Raw genomic sequence first — 23,805 nt, forward strand, 5'->3', positions numbered from 1 at the left:
AATCCTGCCATAGATGGTGGTAAGTTTCATTATTTTGTTTTTAGCTATCAGTGTCTATTCCGAGTCTTTATGGCATACATAGTAGGAAAAGGACTTAAAACAGTCACTTTTATAAGGATGTCATAGGTAAGAAGTAAGAAAACAAATGCATGGTTTGTAATTTTGAGTATAAGTTCGTGACACACTTAAGATTCTTGCTCTGACTGATGATTTTGAACACTCCAGAAACCATTAGACATCACCCTTCGGAAAGTATTTCTCTGGATACTGCCTTCGAGCCCACAGGTATTTATCTCTTTTTGGTTAGCATCCAGCTGGGAGCCAGTGAATGCCCCTACATTATTTTAGGCCAAGGGCCAGGAGCTTGGTCCTATTGTCCAAAGCATCTCTGTTCCTCCTCATGTAAAATATATTCAGCTGTCAGTCCCTGGACACTTCCCCAGGAAAGCACTTAACATCACTCCCTTTGGATTTGTGTCAGTGAGAAATAAATTAAAAGTCTAATGAAATGCACTCGAGTGTGTCAGATCCAACCGAGCCAGCATCATCCCTCAGGCCCGTCTTTAGCAAAGCCACCCTGGATGCTTGCTTCCCAGCCACACTGGGCATAGTGGTGCATGCCTGTCATCCCAGCACTTGGGAGACTGAGGCAGGAGGATCACCAGTTAGAGGCCAGCCTGAGCTGCATAGCAAGACCCAGTCTCAAACAAACAAAAAACAAAGAAAAGAAAATATTCATACCTGAGCCACATAGTGTATTACAGTAACATTTAAATTCCTGTACAACTTTGTGTCTTCCCTGGAGTTAGTAGTTGCCTTTTCATCTTCTCTCAGTTTTCTAGGTAACAATCACAAATTCAAACTCATCTCCAGACCCTAGCACAGAACCCAGAATTGACTACCCACATGGCCACATGTGTGGGGCACCCGTGAGCTCCGTCTTCCCAAGTGGCCAGGCTCGCTGTGCTCTGGTGTGTTCTCTACTGGCCACTATTTCTAAAGTGCTGTAGGAGTCCGCATTTGCTGTGCATGATGATGGCATCCATTGTGGGGACTTGGTCCACGCCCAGAACACATCTGAATAGTTTGTCCCCTTCCCCTCCCACTCCTCCCTGTTCCTTCCACCTCTTGGCCCCTTCCCATTTGTGAAAGCTTGATTGCCGTTTTTCTTTCAATTCTTTTATCTCCCTTCCATTCCTTACCTCCTTCCTTGCCCCGCATCTCTTCATCCCCTTCCCCTTTTTGAAAGACCTTCCTCCCTACTTCCTATTGTCTGTCTTTTATTTTGCTCTTTATTAATATTTTGGGTTTCCCATATACGAGAAACCATGTGACATTTAAGCTTCTGTGTCTTTGTTTATCCTTCTTTATAGCAGAGTAGTACTCCACTGTGTGTAAATACCACATTTTTCTGTATCCAGTCATCTGTTGATGGGCATTGTCTTAGTACTTTTCTCATTGCTGAGACAAAATACTCAATACCCAAAGTTAAGGGAGGAAAAGTTGATTTAGCTCACAGTTTGTAGAGGTTTCAGTCCATAATCAGCTAGCTCCAAGGCAAGGTGGTATATAGAGGAGGATTGCAGAGGACAAACAGTTCATGGCGGCAGACAAGAAGTGGCAAAACAAGCAGAGGACCTTGACAACATCTTTCTGCTCCTTTTATCTTACCCAAGCTACTAGGGCTGGTAGCACTCACACCCCTAATCCTAGTACCCTTGGCCCTAGCACTGAACCATGAATCAGTCTCAGGGCCACACACTCTAGGTCCAGCCCCTTCTGGAAAAGCCCCACCTATAACTGCATGAGGCTTTGGGGGGACATCACAACAGGCATATAGGCCCCTTCCAAGATTTAGTTACTAGATGCTCTTAAGCCGGGGCTTTCCCTTTGGTGTCATGGAGGATCCCTTCTGCTCCTGTACTGGGGTACTGATGTGATGTGGCAGGAACATTACCCAGCCCCACACAGAATGGTCCTAACACCTGCTAACTGGCACTTGTGGTTCTATGGAGCAGAGAGCACACACTTTATCAACTGTAGAGAAAGTGGGTGGGGGGTAGGAGACTTAAATCAACTTACTCCTTGGAAGGATAAATCTCAGATGTTCATAGGGGACAGACATTGTAGGTCTGTAGTATTTACATCTCATGTGTGGGCTAATCAGGGAAAATATGTTCTCAGAGTGTAAGGAAAAGGAAAGGGGACATTACCAGAACCCGGGCACTGGGTCCTAGACTCATGTAAGCCATGACAGCACAAGGCAAATTAATAAATAAAGACAAGAAAGAGACTTAGAGAAGAAGCTGAGCTTTGGGCCTGATCAGTGCTGCTCTGGGCAGCAAAGATGAAGGCACCCCAAGCTTGCCACTATTTATTGGGTTCATAGGGAGCATCAGGTGTCTGGAGGGTGGCAGTAATCCCAAAACCATGAGGATCTTAGGTCGATGAGAATCTTATGTCAATTAGGACAGCAATATGAGCAAAGACATTCTTACAACATCAGGTGGGATGAGTTAAGCTGATAAGGAACTTGTCCCTCCCCAGGTGAGACCTTTTACTGGGTTCTCAAAGACCCAGCATGGCTTCAGCTGATGTAATCCTGCCCTTGAGCATCATGGCATCACAGGACCATTGAGGTCTCAGCTGTGACCACAGGCAAAATGGTGTTATGTTCTGACAGGTCATAGCCGGCCCATAGGCAAGAAACTACACCTGATCATAATTTAATTGTGAAATGATTTTTCCCCATAATTATGTAGAATTTCTCCTGAGAGTAGAGGCCAATGATAACAAGAAAGGAGGCTGAGAGGACCATGTCCTGGGTGAGCTTGCAGGGTGGGCCTGTGGCAGCTAGGACTGCTGCAGGAGGGAGCTGGGCAGGCAGAGCCAACTGCCTATGTCACCAGAGAGGGCATGGGGTGTGCAGCCTGTAACACCCACCAGGGGTGGTCTAGAATTGTAACTGGAATCCCTTCCAATTTAGAATTTTGAAAGATTTGTCTATTTTCTCCTAAGTCCCAAGGATCCTGTGGAGAATGTGCCACTGTAGGGCAGGGCATGTGACTCAGTGGTAAAATCTTCGTGGTGTATGCAAGGCTCTGGGTTCCATCCCCAGCACTGGGGGAAGGAGGGGAGGTGGAGGGGGGAGGGACAGAGGGAGGAGAAGGGGGGATCAAATCCACAAACGCAGAACCTTCAATTCAGGGAAATTCCCTTGTCTCTTGACCATTTTCCCTATTCTGTCTCTGTGGAACTCTTCATTGTAGGGTATTGGACTTCCTGTATTGATTTTAATTTTTGTCTCTATTTTCCTGATCTTTGTCTTTTCTTTTTTTTCTTTTTTCTTTTTTTTTGTCACTGGGGATCGAACTCGAGACCTTGTGCTTGCAAGGCAGGTGCTGGAACCACTGAGCTAAATCCCTGGCCCATTCTTTGTCTTTTCTTTCTAATGACTTTCTCAGCTTCCAACCTTCTCTTGATTTACTTTTTTATCCTTCAAATATTTTCATTAAATTGTTTGAAATATATAAGAATATATATGTGTGTGTATATATATATATGTGTGTATATATATATGTATATATATACATATATATACGTATATTTATTTATTTCCATCATTGAAAATTCCTTTAAAGGCTAAAAGTATCAAAATGAAATAACCATGGCCAGGCATGGTGGCACACACCTGCAGTCCCAGCACTTGGGAGGATGAGGCAGGAGGATTCCCATGTGTTTGAGGCCAGCCTGGGCTACATAGTGAGTTCAAAGCCAGCCTGGACTACATAGCAAGACAATGTCTCCAACAAAAAAAGCAAAGAAAAGAAATAATAATGAATTGTAGTTCACTCACTCATAAAATTCATGTTCTGAGAAAGAAAATTTGTACAATAAAAGAAAACAAAAGAGCAAGCACAGTGAACACACAGAACCCACCCAGCTACACCGATCACCTTCCCATTGTGTGCCTTTTAAACTGAATTCCTAGATAAACCATTGATGAAATATAACTGAGAACCTTAAGAAGCATGAGATCTACCTCATGCTTCTGATTTTCACAATATCAATGTCTTTATTGACTCTAAACATAAAGTGTTTCCAAAGTTAAAACAAAACAACCTTAACTGATATAGCTTGCTAAGCAGGTTTGGCTGAAATAGTGAATTTCAACATAATTATAAGGCAAATTCATCACAACTTATATTAAAACACCACATGTAACAAGGGACTCCAAATAAATATCACTATGAGTAATGTTGACATATATTAAAATATCCTTTGAACCACATCTTTTTTTTTTTTTTTTTGGTACTGGGGATCGAACTCGGGACCTTGGGCTTGTGAGGCAGTCGCCGGAACCACTGAACTAAATCCCCGGCCCATGAACCACATCTTAATGAAAAAAAATGCCCATTAAATCAATTTTAGGCATCCAAAGACTTAACTCCATATCAAAGAGTAGGAATTCATCTATCAGAGAGTCCCCAAATCTATCCCCAAATTAACAGTTACACACTTGTTAAGAATTACAGTTGAGAAAGAGGGGATATAAAGAGAATTAAGATGTGTTATGTGGGTGCACAAACTCCTCAAGATAAATGTAATCAGTACATAGTGCAAACATGGACTCATAAAAATTTTAAAATAAAATTTAAAAAAAGAATTAGAATAAGAGCCAAGCACAATGGCAGCTGCCTATAGTCCTAACTAGTAGGGAGGCTGAGGTGGGAGGATCACTGTGGGTTTGAGATCAGCCTGGGCTACATAGTGAGTCCAAGGCCAGCCTGAACTACACAGCAAGACCCTGTCTCAAAAAAAAAAAAATCAGAAACTTCCGGGAAGATGGTGGAATGGTGAACCGCAGAGAAACAGCCTCTTCAAGATTTAGTGTGCAGATGTGGAATATAGCAATGTGAAGAAGAGAAGAAGGAGGGAAGTGGGTCCCCAGAATCCAGCAAAGATCTGAATCAAGAATTGAAACCCATGGGGAGAGTGAAGAGAGAGACCTCAACACAGAAGAAGGAAGTGGTAAGTGGCACTTTTTTCCTGAACCCTGACTCACAGCGTGGGAGGGACAGCTCAGACCTATAGCCCCACAGTGACTACTGGCAACCTCAGAGGCCTCCGTGGAAAGAAGCACCAGTTGAATGGAGCAGTGGATACAGTGGACTGCAGTGGCTGGTGAGTTATTTGGGTTTAGATGTCCCCCAGGAGAGGGCAATTGGCTGGTAGCCATTTGGAGAGGGGCCAGGTGAGCTCAGAACTGAGAGCAGCCGTAGGCTGGCTCCATCTAGCAGCTCCCAGTGTCAGGGGGAGGCAAAATGGAGTTCAGGTTGGAAGGAGGTCAACGAGCCAAGTTCAAGGTGGCAGGAGGCAAGCAGAGCGTTGCAGGTTGGACAAATCATGCTCCAGCCTCACAGAAACCAACCTGAACTTCAGTGGAACAAACGGTGCAGGCTTTCTGGGATTATCCACTACCCTGTAAATCTATGGCTTCCTTGCTGGGATTAATCAACATGGATCTGGGCTCTGTGTGCCCACTGTGCCTACCAGTGACAGCAGAGACATCCTCTGATGTGGACATTTTTCTTTCTTCTTTCTTTCTTTTTTTTTTGTTTTTTCTTGATTGTTTGTTCTTGTTTTTATGTGAGTGTGAACATTCTTTCTAGCTTTTTTTATTGTTGTTGTTCTGTTCTTGCTTTTATTTCTTTCTTCTCTCTCTCCTGTCTTCTTCACCAGTTTTGCAAAGTTCACATAATCTTCCAATCTTGCTTCTAATCTCTTCCTCTTCTTCTCTTTCTCTTTTTCCCCTTAACCTCATCTAAATATTTTCTCCTGAGGGTAAAATCACCATTTTGAGGGCGTATTTACTGTATACAATTTTTTGGTTCATTTAAGATTCTGTTATATAACCACAAAACTGTTCATTCAGTTAAAGGTGGCAAATTAGTGGTTACCACACTTTGTCATTTTCTAGGGTGTGTTTGATGCTATTGTTATTGCTGATTGTACTACTTTAGCTAAGGTGACATTGTTCTAATCAGTTGTTCTTCCAAGACCGAGATTGTCTAAGGGTCATAAACAATACTATAGGCCAGTGCCAAAGAATCAGGGACTAAGCCAAATAGGCAGCAACTTCTCATCCCTAATAAATTCAAGAAGTAGGATCTTGTAACACCCCCAAAACACAAAAGCCAGCTACATTTGGAAGATATCTCTGAGAAGGAGTAATTTCCTAAGGGTTCTCAATACTAGCAATAAAGCTACCTGCCATAAGCAACTTACAAACATCAACCTAGGAATTAAACTAAAAAAAAAAAAAGAAAATGATAAGATGCTTAAGCAAGATGAAACCCCAGACTTGTTCACCAAAGGCAAACCCAGGGGGCAATGAGGTGGAACAATTCAAAAGCTGACTGCCTGGACTCTCTGGAGTGGTAACAGTGGAAGTAACAAAGTAGATGAATATGACTCTAGAAAAAAATCAAATAAATAATTTCTCAGATAACTTCAGCAATGTTGACCATAATTAAAGGCATGGTTAATAACTCTAGAGCTGATACAGATTAAAAAAAAAAAAAGAGGAGCTTAAAAAAAGTGATGGAAACCATGAGCACCCAGCATAGGAAAGAAGTAGAATCTATGAAACAGATCCAAACAGGTATCTAGGAGACTAAAAAATCCATTGAAAATATATGCAGCAGAATGAGCCACTGTGAAAACAGAGTATCAGATATAGAAGCCAAGATTATGATTAGCAATCATGAAAAAATTTTCTTAAAAGTAGCAAGGGAAAATAAAAACATCAGTCCAACAGCTGCTAGATGATGCAAAAAGGAATAACATAAGTTTGATTGGAGTCAATGAAAAAGCAGGAGATAGCATATACAACATAAAAATCTGTTCACAGATGTAATGGCAGAAAACTTCCCAAGCATGGAAAAAGAACTTGACATACAGATAAATGAGGCATATAGGACTTAGTCATGATCAAAACAAAAAATTTATACCAAGGCAAATAATAGTCAAAATTCCAGAAATTAAACACAAGAACAGAATATTAACACTCAACAAATGCTGGGAGGAATGCAGGGAAAAAGGAACCCTTCCCCACTGTTGGTGGGAGTGTAGACTGGTGCAACCACTGTGGAAATCAGTGTGGAGATTTCTCAAAAAAATAAAACTACAGGTTTCATTTGACCCAGCTAGTCCCCTTCTTAGTAACTTCCCAAGAGAATGAAAAGCATCACACTGGTGATACATGCACACCCATGTTTATAGAGGCACAGTTTGTAAACAGCCTGAATGCCCGTCAATCAATGAGCAGATAAAGAAGATGTGGGGGTTTTTCATACAATGGAGTAGTACTCTGCCATAAATAAGGATGAGCTTGAGCCCATAGTCTTAAGTGAAATAAATCAGACACACATATTTACATACTGCATTGTTTCTCTGTGTGTGTAATAGGTATTGGGAAATGGGAAGAAAATGTTCAAATGGGAAGGGGAAGAAGGTGGGGTGGGGAGGGGAAGGAAGGGAGAAGAAATACAGAAAGAATAGAAGGAAAAATGGAAACAAATACATTAGGAAGGGAAGAAGGGTTGAAGGGAGGGGAGAGGAATGGGAAAAGAAGAAGCAAGACTTATATACAGGTCCAAATTCCCTATGTGAATGTGATCATTATGTATTTCTAAAATGTACCAATAAAAAAAAGGTCAAAAAAAGAAAAATCAGAAGTAGATAATACATTTCTTTCCAAACAGGTACACTTAAGACTTTAAAAACACGAAAATCTGTCTAGACTTTGGCAGGGTTGGTTACCATTGAGCAAGCAGAGCCTGGCCAGGTTTCCACCGGCCGCTCCTGCCCTGCTCCTGTCTGACTGCTCAGCACCCAGTTTGCTCCTGGGCCCCGGGAAGCCGCTGAGGGCACAGGGAGAGCTTTTGCAGTGGGGAGGGAGCCGGTGACTGTGTGTGCGTGTGCATACAAGTGTGTGGTGTGCGTGTGCGCGTGCGGAGGTGAGGCTGGGATCTCCCCTGCTGGCCCCACAGGGACACGGTGGTCATGTGCTCCAGCTGTGCTGGTAAAGGCACAAGGGACAAAGCAAGTCCAGAGAATTTTGGAAAAGCTCCTCAGGCAGTGGCCTGGCTAAGTCACTGAGGGGCCCTGCTGTCTGGGCCACCCTGTCCCAAGGGTCTGGGCACAGGCCTTGGATCTCAGTGGCGCCCCATCTTGCACACAGGCAGGGCGGCCACTCGTCCTCTGTGCCTGCTTCGCCCACTCAGCTGTTGCTCAACAGCAGGGACATTTTCACTTGTGTGTCACTGGGTGTATTCACATTTGGGCAAACACCACAGCATGTGCTGCACCCACCCACACCCGGGCTGGGCAATAGAACTGTGCCCTGGTCCCACGCCCTACAGCATGTTACTGCTTGGAATTTTTCATTTTTGTTTGGTGTTTTGAGACAGGGCCTCACTACACAGTCATGGTGATCCTCCTTCCTCGGCTTCCTGAGCACTGGGACTACGGGTGTGCAGCACCACACCCACAGGGGTCCAGAATGCTTGGGCAGCACACAGCGAACTGGTTTACTTCGTCTTTCCTCAGTCCTCCGCCTGCTCCATTTTGGTGGCACTTCTTCTGTGCTGTGAAGGTCCTGATGGTGACATTGGCCCAAAGCTCTGAGGAAGCTGGCTCCCTGGCCCAAACTCTGGAGTTGTGTGTTCTCTCCTCCTCCTCCTTGCAGTGCTGAATTGCCTTATTGAGCTGTATATTAATACAGTTTAAGTTGGCTGTATATTAATCAGCCCACATCCCATTAACTTCCCTTGTGGGTATCGAAAGGCATTTGACAGGTATTTGGCTGCAGTGATTAAACCAGCCTCTGACTGAGGGTGGGCTGATGTTCATTTCATGATTCTGCATTTCTGCCAAGCGTCCTGGCACGTGCCTTCCTTCCCAGCACTGTAGGAGGCTGAGGCAGGAGGATCGCAAGTTCGAGCCCAGCATCAGGCAACTTAGTGATTTAGTGAGACCCTGTCTCAAGATGAAAAATGAGGAAAGGATTGTAATGTAGCTCAGTGCAAAGGCCCTGGGTTCAATTCCCCACTACCAAAAAGCAAAAATAAAAACTTCATGCAAACAATGCTCGATTAAGGATGGGTTTCTGGTGATCGTGTTGGAACCTGAAGAGATGGAAGGATTTAAAGACCGGGGTCACAAGGTGATAGCAGGGCTTCCCTGCCTGAAGAAATGATGTGTTGGCTGTGATCTGCCTCTGGGTGAGGGTGAATCGGGCCTGGCCGGCAGCTGGAGGAGACTGCGGAGGTACCATGAGGAGAGGGCTTCGGGCTGACCGGGCCTCAGGACAGCGACTCCAAGAAGGCCTGGTTTCTGTTGGGGAAGAAAGGAAGTAAAATGAGTCTGTATTCTGAACTTCAGTCTGTGGTCCATCCCCAGCCCTGTATTTAATTTTAAGACAGGGTCTCGTTAAGTTGCTAAGCTGCCCAGGCTGGGATTGAACTTGTGATCCTCCTGCTTCAGCCTCCCAGTGCACAGAATATCATAAACCACAAATATAACAACAAAAATAAAGCGACCACATGTTAGTGAGGGGAGATGGGGAACGCTGTAAAGAGGAAGCTTTACACCAGGAAAACCTACTGCAAATATGTGCATAGACAGCTCTGAATTTCCTGGGATAGAGACAAAGAAGGAAACATAGCATTCTTGGGCTTTTCACTGCCTTAGAAAGCGAAGTCTTCCAGTTCCCAGGGCAGCGAGTGTGCCCAGGTCTGGAATCGCAGCGTCACCTGTCTAGGGTGCAGATGGAAGGAACCAAGAGCAGACTGGACAGTGCGCTCCCTGGGTGCTGCTTTTTTGTTTACTTGATTTTGGAGACAGGGTCTCGCTATGTAGCCCAGGCTGGCCTCAAACTGGAGGCATCCTCCTGTCTCAGCCTCAGTGCTGGGATGACAGGCATGTGCATCCATGCCCAGTTTAAGGAGTTGGTTTTGGGGACACCCTCTGGCCAGTGTCTTGCTGAAGGCGGCTCTTCTTTTACTCTCCTGACCTGGTCTGGCCACCATCTGCTCACCCAGACACCTTTACACCAGAAGGACTTGGCGAGGGCACCAGGCCCTGGAGCCAGAGGTGCTGTTTGTTCACTCTGTGTGCTTAGTATCTCTTGTGACCATAATGCTGTGTTCCAGGGAATGCACAGGCCTGTCCTGTCCCACGGGGTCAAGTGTACTGCAAGGTTGGCGCCACATCCTTGAAGCCTTTCCCACTCCTTTCAAACCTCAATGACCAATTCCCAGCTCATCAGAAGCCATCACTGCCCCAGAAATAGGAACAGATTTGGGGACCAGTGTGCCCAGCTCCAGCACACCACTGGCTCTGAACCAGCTCTGTGGCTATTTAGGTGTTTTGAGGCTGAGGCAGGAGGATCACTGTGAGTTTGAAGCTAGCCTAGGCTACATAGCCAGTTCCTGTCTCAAAACAAAAAACAAAAAACAAAAACAACAGCATCAAAAAGCAATCTAGATATTCTGAAAGTTCAATAGAGAAAGCTAGATTTAAAGAAAATGAAATTGGTAGAAAACCAAAAAATATGTTCAAAGTAAGATCTAATTTTCAGAAATACTTGACCTAAGTCATCAGTTCCCTGGAGATTTAGGGTTAAGGACTTCCAGCTAAGGTAGAGGCATTTTTACTTATTTATTTGTGTGTGTGGTGTTGGGGATCAAACCCACAGCCTTTACACTAAGCTACATCCCTTGCCCTTTCTTATTTTTTATTTTAAGACAGGGTCCTGCCAAATCACTAAGTTGCCCAGGCAGGGGTTGAACTTGAACTACCTACCGAAACCCTGCCTCAAAAGACAAACTAAAATCCAACACAAGGAAAGACGCTCCCAGATTCTGCCCTCCCCACAGAGGAAAGTGGCATGCTCCCTTTGAACCTTCACCTCCTATAATCAGACCATATTCTGAGGCTCAGACTCCTTGCTGCACCCGGAACCTCACCTGTCTTTTCTTGGTGCAATTCCAAATTGCCAGCAAAGATCTTGCTCATTAACTGCCAAGTGGTTATTTCATCACCAGCTTCTGTGAACAGGAAAGTCCTGCTCCCTGCTCCCTACTCCCTGCTTGGGGTGTATCCACCAGAGCTCCAGGAAGGGTTGGGAACCCCCAGGTGCCTGGGGTTTGAGTATGGAAGGGCCCGAATCCTGGGTGTGGCTACATCTTCCAGTCCATCTTGGGCAGAGTGAGGCGGCCACACTTGGGAGAGAGGCGTGTTTGGGTGTGTGTGAGCAGCCTTCTGCTCACTCAGGAGATAGGACACGCCCGGCAAGGTGAGCCAGTGTTCCTCAATAAGTGAATCACTAGAATCCCTGGTTTTCAGATGAAGATACTTGGAGACACATTACACTACTCCTGAATATTTTGAGAGTTCAGACCATTATACCAAGAAAAATAACTTTAAAACTTGCATAGAAAACTGGTGTTTGGATTGATCCTGTAGGCCAGAAAGCAACATAGCAGATCCGTGCATAGAAGTCCTCTTTGCTAAATTACACAGCCGTGTCCTCCTGCCAAATTGTGTATTGCCAAGTGCTATTGATTCCTTGGGAAGGCTGCTCTGAACTCCAGCCTTCCAGGATTTCCTGTCCACAGAGTACTGGCTTTCTAAGAATGTCTCCCTTCTGTGTGGCCAGGATTTAGAATGTGCGTAAGACTGAAAGACCCAGCAAGATGTCTCTTTGTTACGATATGAACTCTGCCCCAGATACCCGAAAAACCTGTGGAATTTTCTCCTGCAGGAGACATTGGTTTTTTGTTTATTTGGTTGGTTTTTTGAGACAGGGTCTTGCCATGTAGCTCAGGTGATCCTCCTGCCTCAGCCTCCCAAGTACTGGGATCACAGGGGTATGCCATTAAGCCTAGCAGGAAAGGTTGGTTATAGATTTACGGAAGAGTCATGAAATGTGGAAGACTCCTCTCCCAGGAGGTGAGCTCCTATATTACTCACTATACTGGTTGTGTGACTGTCACTTACACTAATGTAGAAGAACAAAATTTCCCTCAGCCCTCAAAGGCTCCTGGCTAGGTCTACAATAAATCAGAGACCCATTAACAGGAGGAAAGCACAGCGAATTATTTAATGAAAGTTTTAAGAGGCAGAGAAACTTCAGAAATGAAAACCCAAAGACAGAGGGGAAATTGTCTACTTTTATGCTTGGGTTTGATGAAAAATGGACATGTAGAAATGTAGAGAGCCCAAAAAGTTAAAAAATAAAATTAAAATTAAAAGCCGGGTATGGTGGGACACGCTTGTAATCCCAGCATTCAGGAGGCTGAGGCAGGAGGATCACTGTGAGTTCAAGGCCAGCCTGGGCTACATAGTGAGACCCTGTCTAAAAAAAAAAGCTCTGTGGACAGTGGCAGTGGGCAGACTCTGAGGCCTGTCCAGACTGCCAAGAAGTGGAGTGAGTTTAGGACCTACTACCAAACAGGGAAAGTCAGTGAATTCCTTTATGGCCAGCTCCTCCACAGACAGGTGGGGGAAAGTTAGAGAAATGTTTTTAGGTTTTATGACATGAAGAAAAGGAATTCCAGTTTCTATGACCTGCTTTGAGAAGAGGGTTTCCATGACTCACTTCTTTTTTTTTTTTTTTCTTTTTCTTCTGGTACCGGAGATCAAACTCAGGACCTTGTGCTTACAAGGCAGGTGTGGTGCCACTGAGCTAAATCCCCAGCCCTTCCATGACTCACTTCTAGGAGAGTTGAATGAGGGAGAAGACACAGGAGGTCAGGGAGACCTTGCTTCTGAGGGTGCTTATTTTATTTTGTTTATTTATTTTTTGAGACAGGGTCTCACTATGTAGCCCAGGGTGTCCCTGAAACTCATGGCGATCCTCCTGCCTCAGCCTCAGGACAGTAGAAAGGAAAAGGAATTCTGTAGAGAATTGGGGATATTTTGTACATGGTGATTACTTTATGTTATGTTGAATAAAAAATTTTCCCTAATCTTTTAGGGTGGGTGGGAGAAATAAAGAGAAGAGCAATGGGTGTGGTGAGGGCAGAAAGAAAAACAGGTCGTTCTATTTCAGTGCTCTTGTGCTGCTCTTCTTTCATCCCCAGAGGCTCCTGCTCCTTCCCCAAAGCCTGGGGTGGGGGGGAACGTGCTGGCCTGGCTGGCTGTCTGTCCCTTTGTGGCCACACAATTTCCAGTCACCGAAGACACTCGCCTAGCAGCTCTCTCCTCTCCTGTCTGTGCTGTTCTGTAGCCAGCAAGAAAACACCTTCACCACGTCTCCTCCTACACAAAACGGGACAAGCTTGGTCCAGCAGTCTTACTACTTTAAAAACCAGGAGGCATCCTGATGCACACTTTTAAGCCCAGCAGGCTGGGAGGCTGAGGCAGGAGGGCCACAAGTTGGAGGCCAGCCTGAGCAACGTGAGGTAGTGAGACTCTGGCTCAAAATAAAAATTACAAAAAAGAGCTGAGGATATAGGTCAGCTTGAAGACCCTGGGTTCTATCCCCAGTACCACAAACAAACAATAAAAACCAGGATGCAAACTAGACCTGGCATGATGGTAGGCACAAGGGTTATTGTGAGTTTTCCCTAACTGTGTACATCTTAATTGTATTTTGTTTTGGGAATTGGTTCAGAGAGTGAACTCCACTCTGCTGTTAATTTTAGAATTGGCAGCTGTAAAAGCATGAAGTGTTTGAAAAGCTGTGGCTGTAGGTCAGACAAAGCCAACATTGCATCATTTATTCAAAGGGGACACACACACAACAAATTGAAAAGAAGGTTGAGATCAGAGAAGAAAGCAGTTTGGAAATGTGAATGAGCACACTTTCTCATATTTTTCTTTTTCTTTTAAAAACAATTGTGGGATTGTTTTTTGTGTTTTTTTTTTGTACTGGGGATCGAACATGGGTCCTTGCGCTTGCACAGCAGGCAGTGAAACCAGAACTAAATCTCCAGCTTAAAAACAATTGTGAACTTGTGCAACTTTATAGGAAGGGAAATTTAATGGAACATGAAGTGCAATGATCATTATTCCAATTTAATTTAAATCATTCCAATTTTATTTCTCATCTTCTCATGTATATTTTAAATTCTATGTTATCGTACATAAGGTGTTCTGTACTAGTTTCTGTGCGTGGTTGTTTTTTGTTTGGTTGGTTTTGTTTTCTTGGGTACTAGGGATTGAATCCAGGGCCTTTACACTGAGCTATATCTCTGATACTTTTTACTTTTTGGTTTTGAGACAGAGTTTTGCTACATTGCCTGGGTGGGTCTTAAACTTGTGGTTCTCCTGCCTCAGTTTCTTGGATTACAAGCGTGCACAACTACCCCTGATCCTCTGTGTTTTTTCATTTCATTTCATTTTTTATTTTACACAAGCGTTTCCGTGTATTGGCATTAATTAGGCCATTTGTCGTTTTAATATCCCTGTAGCATCCTACGCTATCACAACCCATACATATTTGGGAGTTGGAGAGTGAAAGGCTTTAGTAGTCAGGCATTTCTCAGACTACAAGCAGACTGGTATGTGTGAAAGGAAAGGAAAGGCAGGTGTCATAAAGAAAGAGCAGGGAAAGTTCTTAGGTGAAAGATTCTGTTACACTTGTGGTTTTCAGAAGTAAAGTCTTAGTAATGTCTAGTTTTTCTTTATCTTAAAAAAAACCTATCAGGCCTAGCAGGCATGAGACCCTGAGCTCAATCCCCATCACTGCAAAAACAAAAACCCCCACAAAAAACCACAAGGACAAGACAACAATCCATGGAAGAATGTTGGAAGAGCAGAGTGCAGTTAGTATTTATTACCTCTAAATCAAGTCTCCTCGGCCCCTTTTCTCTCTGCTTTGTGATGCTGGGACTGGAACACTTCAAACTACATTTCTGCTTTGCCAAAAGCTGTTTGACTCTTTTAATAGGAACACCGGTGAAGTTTGGAGGAGAAGAAAATAATCGTCTTTGTAGAATTTATGTCCACTGACTTCCTGTCTCCTGTGTGACTTCCTGCCTGCTTCCGGTGTAACTTGTTATCTACTTCCTGTTTCTGGTATAACCTACCTACTTCCAGTGTGACTTCCTGTTGGCTTTCTCTCCTATGTACCCCACTATGGTTTCTCACCCTGGCGGTAGCAGTTCCTTCCTCTAGTATCTGAATCCAGTCTGTAATTTTCCCAACTCTTGATGAACCAGCTTTATTGTCATAGACAGAGTTTAACATAATTTTTGCCTCAACTGGTTAAATTGGCATTAAAAAGTGGAAATAGCCAATGGGTACACTGAGGTAAGAGAGAGGTTGCAATAGCAACCTGGAAGAATAAAGGAAGAGAACAGCATCATGGGAACTGAGAAATGTGTAGAGGAAACCTTCATTGTTGGGTCCCAGCCTCTGACGAGGGGCACGCTGCTAGTATCTCAAGCCTTGGCGAGGGTCTTGTAGAGCTAAGATTCAGAATTTGAGGAGAGGCAGAAGCTGACAGTTACTTGTGCCTCTAAGTAGGTGCAGCAAGGTAGGTTTCGAACGTGTCAGGGAGGAAGCTGGAGACTGGAGCCAAGTGCCAGAGCTGGGGTGCAAAGCTGCCGTTGGGACAAACTGGCGGACAGGAAGGGCCAGCTCGCTCCTTGCCTTTCCTGCCTTCCGGGCCCTGTGTGCCCCCTCCTAGCAGAGCCCGGCATGGAGCCAACAGGCCAAACGGAGATGTGTTCTGCAGATTCCACCCATCAGCGTAGGGCTTCGTGTAGAAACTGGGTTCAGACCCAGTGACTGCCTCAGCCTCACTTTGGCTTTGAGCCTATACTTGAGACAGAAATTTGCTAGTAGATTCCGTTTGGTATAGTGCTAGGTAGGTTTTAAACATGTATTCTTTATCATGTGAAAGAATGAATATTCCCTGCCTGTTGTCTTTGTATTAAACTTATTTACTTATTTAGCAGGCCTGGGGATTGAATCCATGGCTTCATACATGCTAGGCAAGTGTTTCACCACTGAGCTACATCCCTAGCCCTTTTCACTTTTTATTTTGAAACAAGGTCTCACCAAGGGTCTAGGCTGGCCTTGAATTTTTGATCCTCCTACCTCAGCCTCTCTAGTACGTGGGATTACCAGACATGGGCCACTATGCCTGGCTAGATATTTACATAAAATCAAGGCAAGATTGTATGTTGACACCTAGTAAAACTGCTTTAGGTTAACATGACACAGTTTAGATTTTTTTTTTTCCTTTGGTTTCTTGAGACAAGGTCTCTCTATGTAGCCCAGGTTGGCCTTGGACTCATGGCGACCTTCCTGTCTCAGCCTCCTGAGTGCTGGAACTACAGGTGTGTGCCACCATGCTTGGCTCAGAGGACACATTTCTTAACTCAAATTCAAACAGGGAGTGACTCACAGAGCCAGGGCTAGAATCTAGACCTGCCTCCTAAGTTTATGTTCTCTCCAATGTGCCACCCACCCAGCTGACCTCAAACCTAACCTGCCCCAGGCAGTTTTGGCAAAGAGCTAATTCCAAATGATCTCAAACCTTTTTTGCCAACAGGAGCCACACGTGGATTCTCAATGCATGAGTGATTTCCCAGGAATGAATTCTGTAGGCCATGAGTCTCTCCCTGTGGTCCTCTCCGACACAAGGACTCCTTCTAAAAGCAGACAGGGAGGCTGGGTGCAGAGCTGCACACCAGTAATCCCAGCCAGCACTCAGGAGGCTGAGGCAGGAGGATCACAAGTGCAAGGGCAGCCTGGGCAACTTAGGGATTTAACAAGACCAAAGGCCCTGGGTTCAATTTCCAATCCAGCAAAAACAAATCACAAACAAAAATCCCTCCTGGTTCACATCCCGAAGTGCCTCAATGAGATAAAATCCCCGAGCAGAGTGCTCCGGCCCCGCTGCACCCCTGGTACCTCTCACACTGTCCTCAGCAGTGAGTTTGCCTTTGAGGTTTCTCCATCTGCCGCCTAATGAGGTCTTGGTTACAGTCTGATCAGAGGGAGTCACCACCAACAATGCTGCTGTGTGAGCGCAGAAACCTGAGCTGGGATCAGGAGGCCTGGAGCCCTGGCACAGCACCAGGGCAGCTGGAGTCCACCTCTCTCTGGGCGCTAGGCAGCCCACACTCTGTAGCAGTTTTCTAATTTGGTAATTGGAATACTGGAGGCTTCCTTCTATTTTTTTGATTTTGGGGGTTCTGTGGTTTTTTGAGGCAGAGTCTTGCTATGTAGTTCAGGCTGCCCTTGAACTCACTGTGTACCCCTGGCTGGCCTTGAACTTGAGATCCTTCTGCCTCAGTCTCCTGAGTGCTGGAATGACAAGTGTGCATCACCACATCTGTCTGTCTTTTACTTGTGTTTCCGGTGGGAATGTGTACACTAAAATACTTGAGATTCCACTGGGAACTGGGAGCTGGGGGGATTCACTGTGCTTGATCTCTCACACACTATATAATTGAGAATGAAGATCATCTGTGAGAATGCACAAGAAATGCCTTGAAATCTGCATTCCTTTAGACCCCAGCTAATAAGAAGCCATAAGATATATACGATATGTGGTACGAAAATCCTCGTTTGGATGGATTTTATTTATTCATTGGGTTTGTTTGACGGGTGGATGGATTTAATTCCATTTCCACCACTAGGTGAACGTAGTGCCTAATAGTATGAACATTTACCAAATATCAAGTATGGATCAGTCCTTGAACAAAATGAATAAAAAATTTAACTCTCACATCTTACAGAGTAGAAATGATTATAATCCCCCAATTTACAAATCGATAATTCAAAACGAGGTCTAGAGAGATTATGTAATTTGTCTGGTATTATGATGCTGTAAAAGCAGAGGTCAAATTTTAACTTTACTTTTTGTTTTGTTTTGTTTTTTGTTGTTTTGAGACAGGGTCTGGCCATATAGTTCAAGCTGGCCTCGAACTCATGGTAGTGATCCTCCTGCCTCAGCCCCCCAGTGCTGGGATGATTGGTGTGCACCATCATGTGTGTCTTCCCTCAGTCTCTTTTTCCCGCTCTGAAGCATCTGTGGCTCATCATTGTTGCCCTGTAGAGAGCCGACACTCATGGCGGGCTCAGGACCTTCAGCTGTGAGTGGCTTCTTCCTGTGACCGCAGGAGCAGCAGAGGCCAGCGGGAGGGCAGGTGTTGGGAATGCGGACCAGGTCTTCCGGGTAGCAGGAATGTCAGAGACACCCACAGAAGCAGGGTCAATACAGTGACTGCTGAGCCTGCTAAGGAAAAAAGTAATAACCCTCCTGAGGGGTCAATTGTACTCACAGATTTGGGGATGAAATCAGCAAATTAGCCAGTGTTTTAAAACATGGTTTTTGGCCAGGCATGGTGCTACACGCCTGTCATCCCAGAACTTGGGAGGCTGAGGCAGGAAGACTCACAAGTTTGAGGCCAGTCCAGGCTGCATAAGGAGACCCTGTCTCAAAAAAACAAAACAAAAAAAGATTTTTACGTGCTGCACACACGGAGTCACAAAAATAGAAATTAAAAAACTTCATTTATGTAAAAGGGTAAGGGTGTATGTAGACTTGCACCCATTCTAAAACTGAAATGAGAGACCTCTTGGAAATGATTGCCTTGGGAACTCGGACACTGTTCTGGAGAGATGTCTGCTGTTCTCAGGAGTCAGAAGCTAGGCAGGGGAAGCACACCTGTGATCCCAGTGCTCTGGGAGGCTGAGGCAGGAAAATTTCACATTTGAGCTCAGCTTGGTCAACTTAGCAAGACCTTGTTTCCCAACTTCTAGACTTTTTTAAAGGGCTGGGGCTATAGCTCAGAGCAGAGGCCCTGGTAGGAGAAATGGGGGGCGGGGGAGGCAGAAGAGAGGCACTGTTTAGAGAAGTCAGAATGACAAGGGCAGAGTGGTTCTCAAGTGGCAGTGGCTGTGTCCTGTGGGTGACTCTGCCCAGGAGCATCTCACACGTCTGCCCTTCCCAGGCCGAGGCTGCCATTGATATTCTCCTCACGGAGCCAGTCTGGGCCAGACCGCACACGTGGACAGAGGCCAGAGCTCCCAAGGCCCTGCTCTGACGATGGCCCGAGGAGCTGGGGTCCCCACACCCACACATGTGGGTGGCCCAGCTGCTTGCCATTCCGGGCAGGGAGGCGGCAGCAGGCGAATCCTCAGCTGAACCCGCTGGCCACTGCAGCTCAGGGCTGGGTCTCCAGAAGGCCACTGTGCTGTCCCGAGGTGGCTGTGCTGCCCGGGCTCTGGGACTCACTTCAGGGGCACTGATGTGCACGGGCTTCGCACTCTGCAGGCCCAGGTTGGAGCCACTCATGGCAGGGTGGTGCTCACAGTCGTGCCGGTACCTGGGAGGCTGAGACAGGAGACAAGTTTGAGCCCAGCCTGGGGATCTTGGCAACTTAGCAAGACCCTGTCTCAAAACAGCAGGGCTGGGAAGGAAGCTCAGTGCGAAGGCCCTGGGTTCAATCATCAGGCCTGCAGGCCAAAAGGTCACTATCGTGGTGATGCAGAAATCATAAATGACCACGAGAACCTCAGAGTACAGCCAGCATCTAAAGGGAGATGAGAGGACATAAGGTCAGGGATAATCGGCCTTGTTTGGCCAGCATTTCCCCTCCTGGACAAATGAAACGCACGAGGAGTGGAGCAGGGGTCCAGACTGAGGCTTTTTAATAAAGGCTACGGAATAAAGGTCAGGTTTGCTCTCCCGAGTCTCTTGCAGGCCCAGGTGAGTCGGGATTGTCAGCCAAAATTGTTTTTACATACCTGTCCACCTCCCAAGAGAACCCAAATTGTGTTTTGTTTTGTTTTGGTACCGGGGATCGAACTTGGGTCTTTGTGCTTGTGCAGCAGGCCGCGAAACCACTGAGCTAAATCCCCCGCCCCCAAATTGTGTTTTCAATGACTACTAGATCAAAGGCCTAGGAGTGGGCTCCTCTTTTGTCTCTACAGCAGTCTTTTCCTTTCTTTTTTTTGAGATAGGGTCTCACTATGTAGTTCAGACTGTCCTCGAACTCCCAGTGATCCTCCTGCCTCAGCCTCCCGAGTGCTGGGATTACAGGCATGTGCCACTGTGCCCAGTTCCTTATGTGTGTGTGTGTGTGTGTGTATGTGTGTGTGTGTAACTGGGAATTAAACCCAGGGCCTTCTCACTGAGTGACATCTTATTAGTTTATTTATTTTGTTTTGTTTTGTTTGGTACCGGGGAATGAATTTGGGACCTTGTGCTTGTGAGGCAGGCAGCAGAACCGCTGAGCTAAATCCCTGGCCCACTGTTAATTTTTATTTTTTAATGAGACAGGGTCTCACTAAGTTGCTAAATTTCTCAGGCTGGGCTAGAACTTGTGATCCTCCTGCCTCAGCCTCCCAGAGTGCTGATATGACGGGTTTGGTGGTCTCTGCACGTCAGAAGCAGGTCACTCTGACATGTTCATCCTCAGGGGCACTTTGCAAAAGTGAGCCAGGACTGCAGTCCTCCTGCTGTGGGTAGTGGGGACCAGCACCACCAAGGCCACCAATGTGGTCTGCTCCCTCTGCTGTCACCAGGACTGGCATGTGGAGCAGCCAGCTTCGTGGTTTCCATTGGCAGCTCCCACGACTGCCCAGGATTCTGAACACCTTCAGGGAGGCAGTAGCTTAATTTGTGGGGGTGAGAACAGTGGGACCCTAAGCCAGGACCCCATCCCCACCCGCGAGGAGGCAGCCTCCTAGGTGTATAATCTGGCAAGTTCTGAGCTGGGTGTGGTAGCACCCAGGAGGGTGAAGCAGGAGGATCACTCTGAGCTTGAGGCCAGCCTGGGCTGCATAGTGAGTTCAAGGTCAGTCTGAACAGCATAGAGAGACTCTGTCTCAAAACAAAACAAAACGCCAGACATGGGGGCGCACACCTGCAATCCCAGCCCTGGGGTGCAGAGGACTATAATACTGATTATACCCAACAATCTGAGAAGAGATTAAAAAGGGGACACAGCTGAGCAAGTTATAGAAGGTTGGTAGTGAGATGAAGGAAAGTATTGACGGCTACAAAGTAAAAGAGTATACTTTTGACATGAAAGGATTTTTTATGTTTGTCTTGTTAGAATATAAAGAGAGAGATGTAGATATAAGATTAAAAGGCCTACTCATGTCAAGAAGGTATTTGGAAGTGATTTATCAAGGAAATATGTATGTTTGCTTGTTGGTTTCAAGTTCGTTATAAAAGGTTTGCATTTCAGGCATAAAGAGCTTTCATTCTTTCTGATTCTAATTCTATAAGAGATCTCTGGTAATTGACTTACAGAAAGCTTTGACAAGTCTTGTTTACAATTATGAACCTAAAAATTGTAAAAGGATATTATAATTCAATTAGACTAAATATATATGGGTGCACTCTAGTTTTATAAACTGTCTTACGTGGGCCGGGGATTTAGCTCAGTGGTGCTGCACCTGCCTTGAAAGTACAAAGTTCTGAGTTTGATCCCCGGTATCAAAAAAAAGCTTTTTTTTTGACCCCAGGGTGCTAACAGATCAAAAAGATGTAATACACAGTGTTGTCTAAATATAATCACTCCAAAACGTTAATGGTTACAAATAATGTATTAGTCGTTACAATCTGGTTTTTATAGGTTATTAAATAAGCTTTGTCAAGGTAATAAACGGAAACCCTTAGGTTTAGAAAAGCTGCTAAATGAGGCTCCTTTTGGTGAACAAAGGAGTGGCTGCATGGAAATATTTTCCGGTCTTTGCTCACTAGGGGGACCTCGACAGTTTTCAAGTTTATAGGAGCCTGACCCTAATAGTTTTCATAGCCTTATAAGAGACTTGTATCAATGAATATTACTTAAACACGTTATTGTAATATGCTTACATTGGTTGTCATCAAAGGGTTAAGTTCTAAATATATAAATATATATATATATGTATATATATATATACATATATATATATATATATATATATATTTTTTTTTTTTGGTACCGGGGATCAAACTCGGGTCCTTGTGCTTGCACAGCAGGCAGCAAAACCGCTGAGCTAGATCCCCAGCCCTCTAAATATATTTTTATGATATGTTTACTTTGGTCATTTTCAAAAGATTAAGTTCTGTGAAAAAAAACCTCAAGGTTTTATTGAAAAGATACTTTTGGTACCAAACTAAATTAAAGGGCATAAAGTTTCATGCATATAATTGTGATATTTATTGTTTTTAATTTTCTGGTGTACTAAATGTATTCATGCTTTCTGACTGTGCAGGGTTTCTAATATACTGTTTGTGGTAATAACCTTCTTTTGATTTAGGTATTTGCCTTCCTCTTACACTCCAGCTACTTATGATAACAGGAACATTTATAGGCTGATGTATTTTCTTTGGGTGGGATCCTATCAAAAGATAACAATTGGGTAAGAGTTTTTTGTGTTTTTGAAAGAGAATAAGTGCATTTAACAATGGCTATCTTATATTAAGATGGATGTTTAAGTGTTACAAAGGACATTACAAAGATAATACCCTCATGATTGTCATGCTAAAATATTATGTGTGGCTCTTGATTTAAAGCTTTTTTTCGGTTAAAATTTTATAGGTATTCAACTACTAGAACAACCATGACTGATAAAAAAAAAATCTTCTAACTATATTTTATATGTCAAAGTGCTTGATATCCAGGTAAAATTATAATAGTTAAATTCACTACTCACATTGCAATGTTAATTTTTTTTTCCCAGTAAGTTTATTGGTACATGTTAGGTATACAATACAGTTACAGTCATCATTAGGATTTTGTTCCTTTACATGATATATCTTGGTTCTTATTTTTTCCCCATTCCCCTGCCCTCCCTTCACCCCCTCCACCCTTTCCTATTTACAAAGACTTTGTTTCCATGTTTTTCCTTTTCTCATTATTTTTTCTTTTCTCTTCTTTCCTTTCCCCTACCCCTCCCACTTCCCCTACAATGCTAGTGTCATAGATCTTCTTTTCTGGGTGTTCAACAACTCAAGTTTAGAGACCAGAACTAGAAAGGTAACTGGGCTAAGAAGACAGCCAATATTTTGGCCCCGGCCCTTCAAGGTGTACAAACAACCCAGGACATGAAGAACCTTTTCTACAAGTTCCTACAACTTTGGTAAGTCACCCAACCACCTGAGCAGAGAGACTGTTGGACACCAAAAAAGGTAAGAATCAACAATGTACAGTGTGTCAAAGGAATGTCACCTGGAGGGAAAAATCTCCCATGCTTTCACAAAAAGCAACATGGTCAAGCAAGGCCATGACATATCCTGACAGGAGCTGAAAATCTCTATACAGGGTTCAAAGTAATGCTTGTGGAGATTTAATGAACCTTGATAGATAGCAAGAGGTTAATTTTAATATAGGTCTCACCTCAATTTGGTCTTAAACACTCAGAAGAAAAGTATAATCCAAAGATGTATAAAATCAAGACCATAGTAATAAAGCAGGGTGTAAGAAGGGGTTCCATTTACTCCATTTGACCCCTTGTGACAGTTTCCAACTACACTGGTGACTCATCCCTATTATGGGTCATTGGAAAAACCTATGGTAGGGCCAGGGATTTAGCTCAGTGGTTCTGCTGCCTGCCTCGCAAGCACAAGGACCCCAGTTTGATCCCCAGTACCAAAACAAAGAAAAGAAAAACCTATGGTAAAATTTGTAGACCTCAAAAGAGTTTTTTAATTTTTAAACTAAAATTATTTTTAAAATTATTAAATTATCACATTATTATTATTAAATTTACAGCTAAAATTAAAAGAAAAATTATGACAAAATATCAGAGCAATGGCTGGTCTGAGTGCAGTGGTGT

The 23,805-nt window shown here is 44.4% G+C and overlaps 1 long non-coding RNA gene across 1 annotated transcript; it reads left to right on the plus strand.

Moving 5' to 3' along the window:
- Positions 1–3,665: 3,665 nt before the first annotated feature.
- LOC147821654 (uncharacterized) lies at positions 3,666–23,109 on the plus strand. The gene is made up of 2 exons (XR_015446736.1): positions 3,666–5,184; positions 22,946–23,109. It is a non-coding gene; the product is annotated as an uncharacterized LOC147821654 (long non-coding RNA).
- Positions 23,110–23,805: the final 696 nt, after the last annotated feature.

The sequence above is a fragment of the Heterocephalus glaber genome, unplaced genomic scaffold, assembly GCF_053883595.1.
Source record: "Heterocephalus glaber isolate CG9 unplaced genomic scaffold, H.glaber_assembly_v1.0 deba00001724, whole genome shotgun sequence".
Taxonomy (NCBI): domain Eukaryota; kingdom Metazoa; phylum Chordata; class Mammalia; order Rodentia; family Bathyergidae; genus Heterocephalus; species Heterocephalus glaber.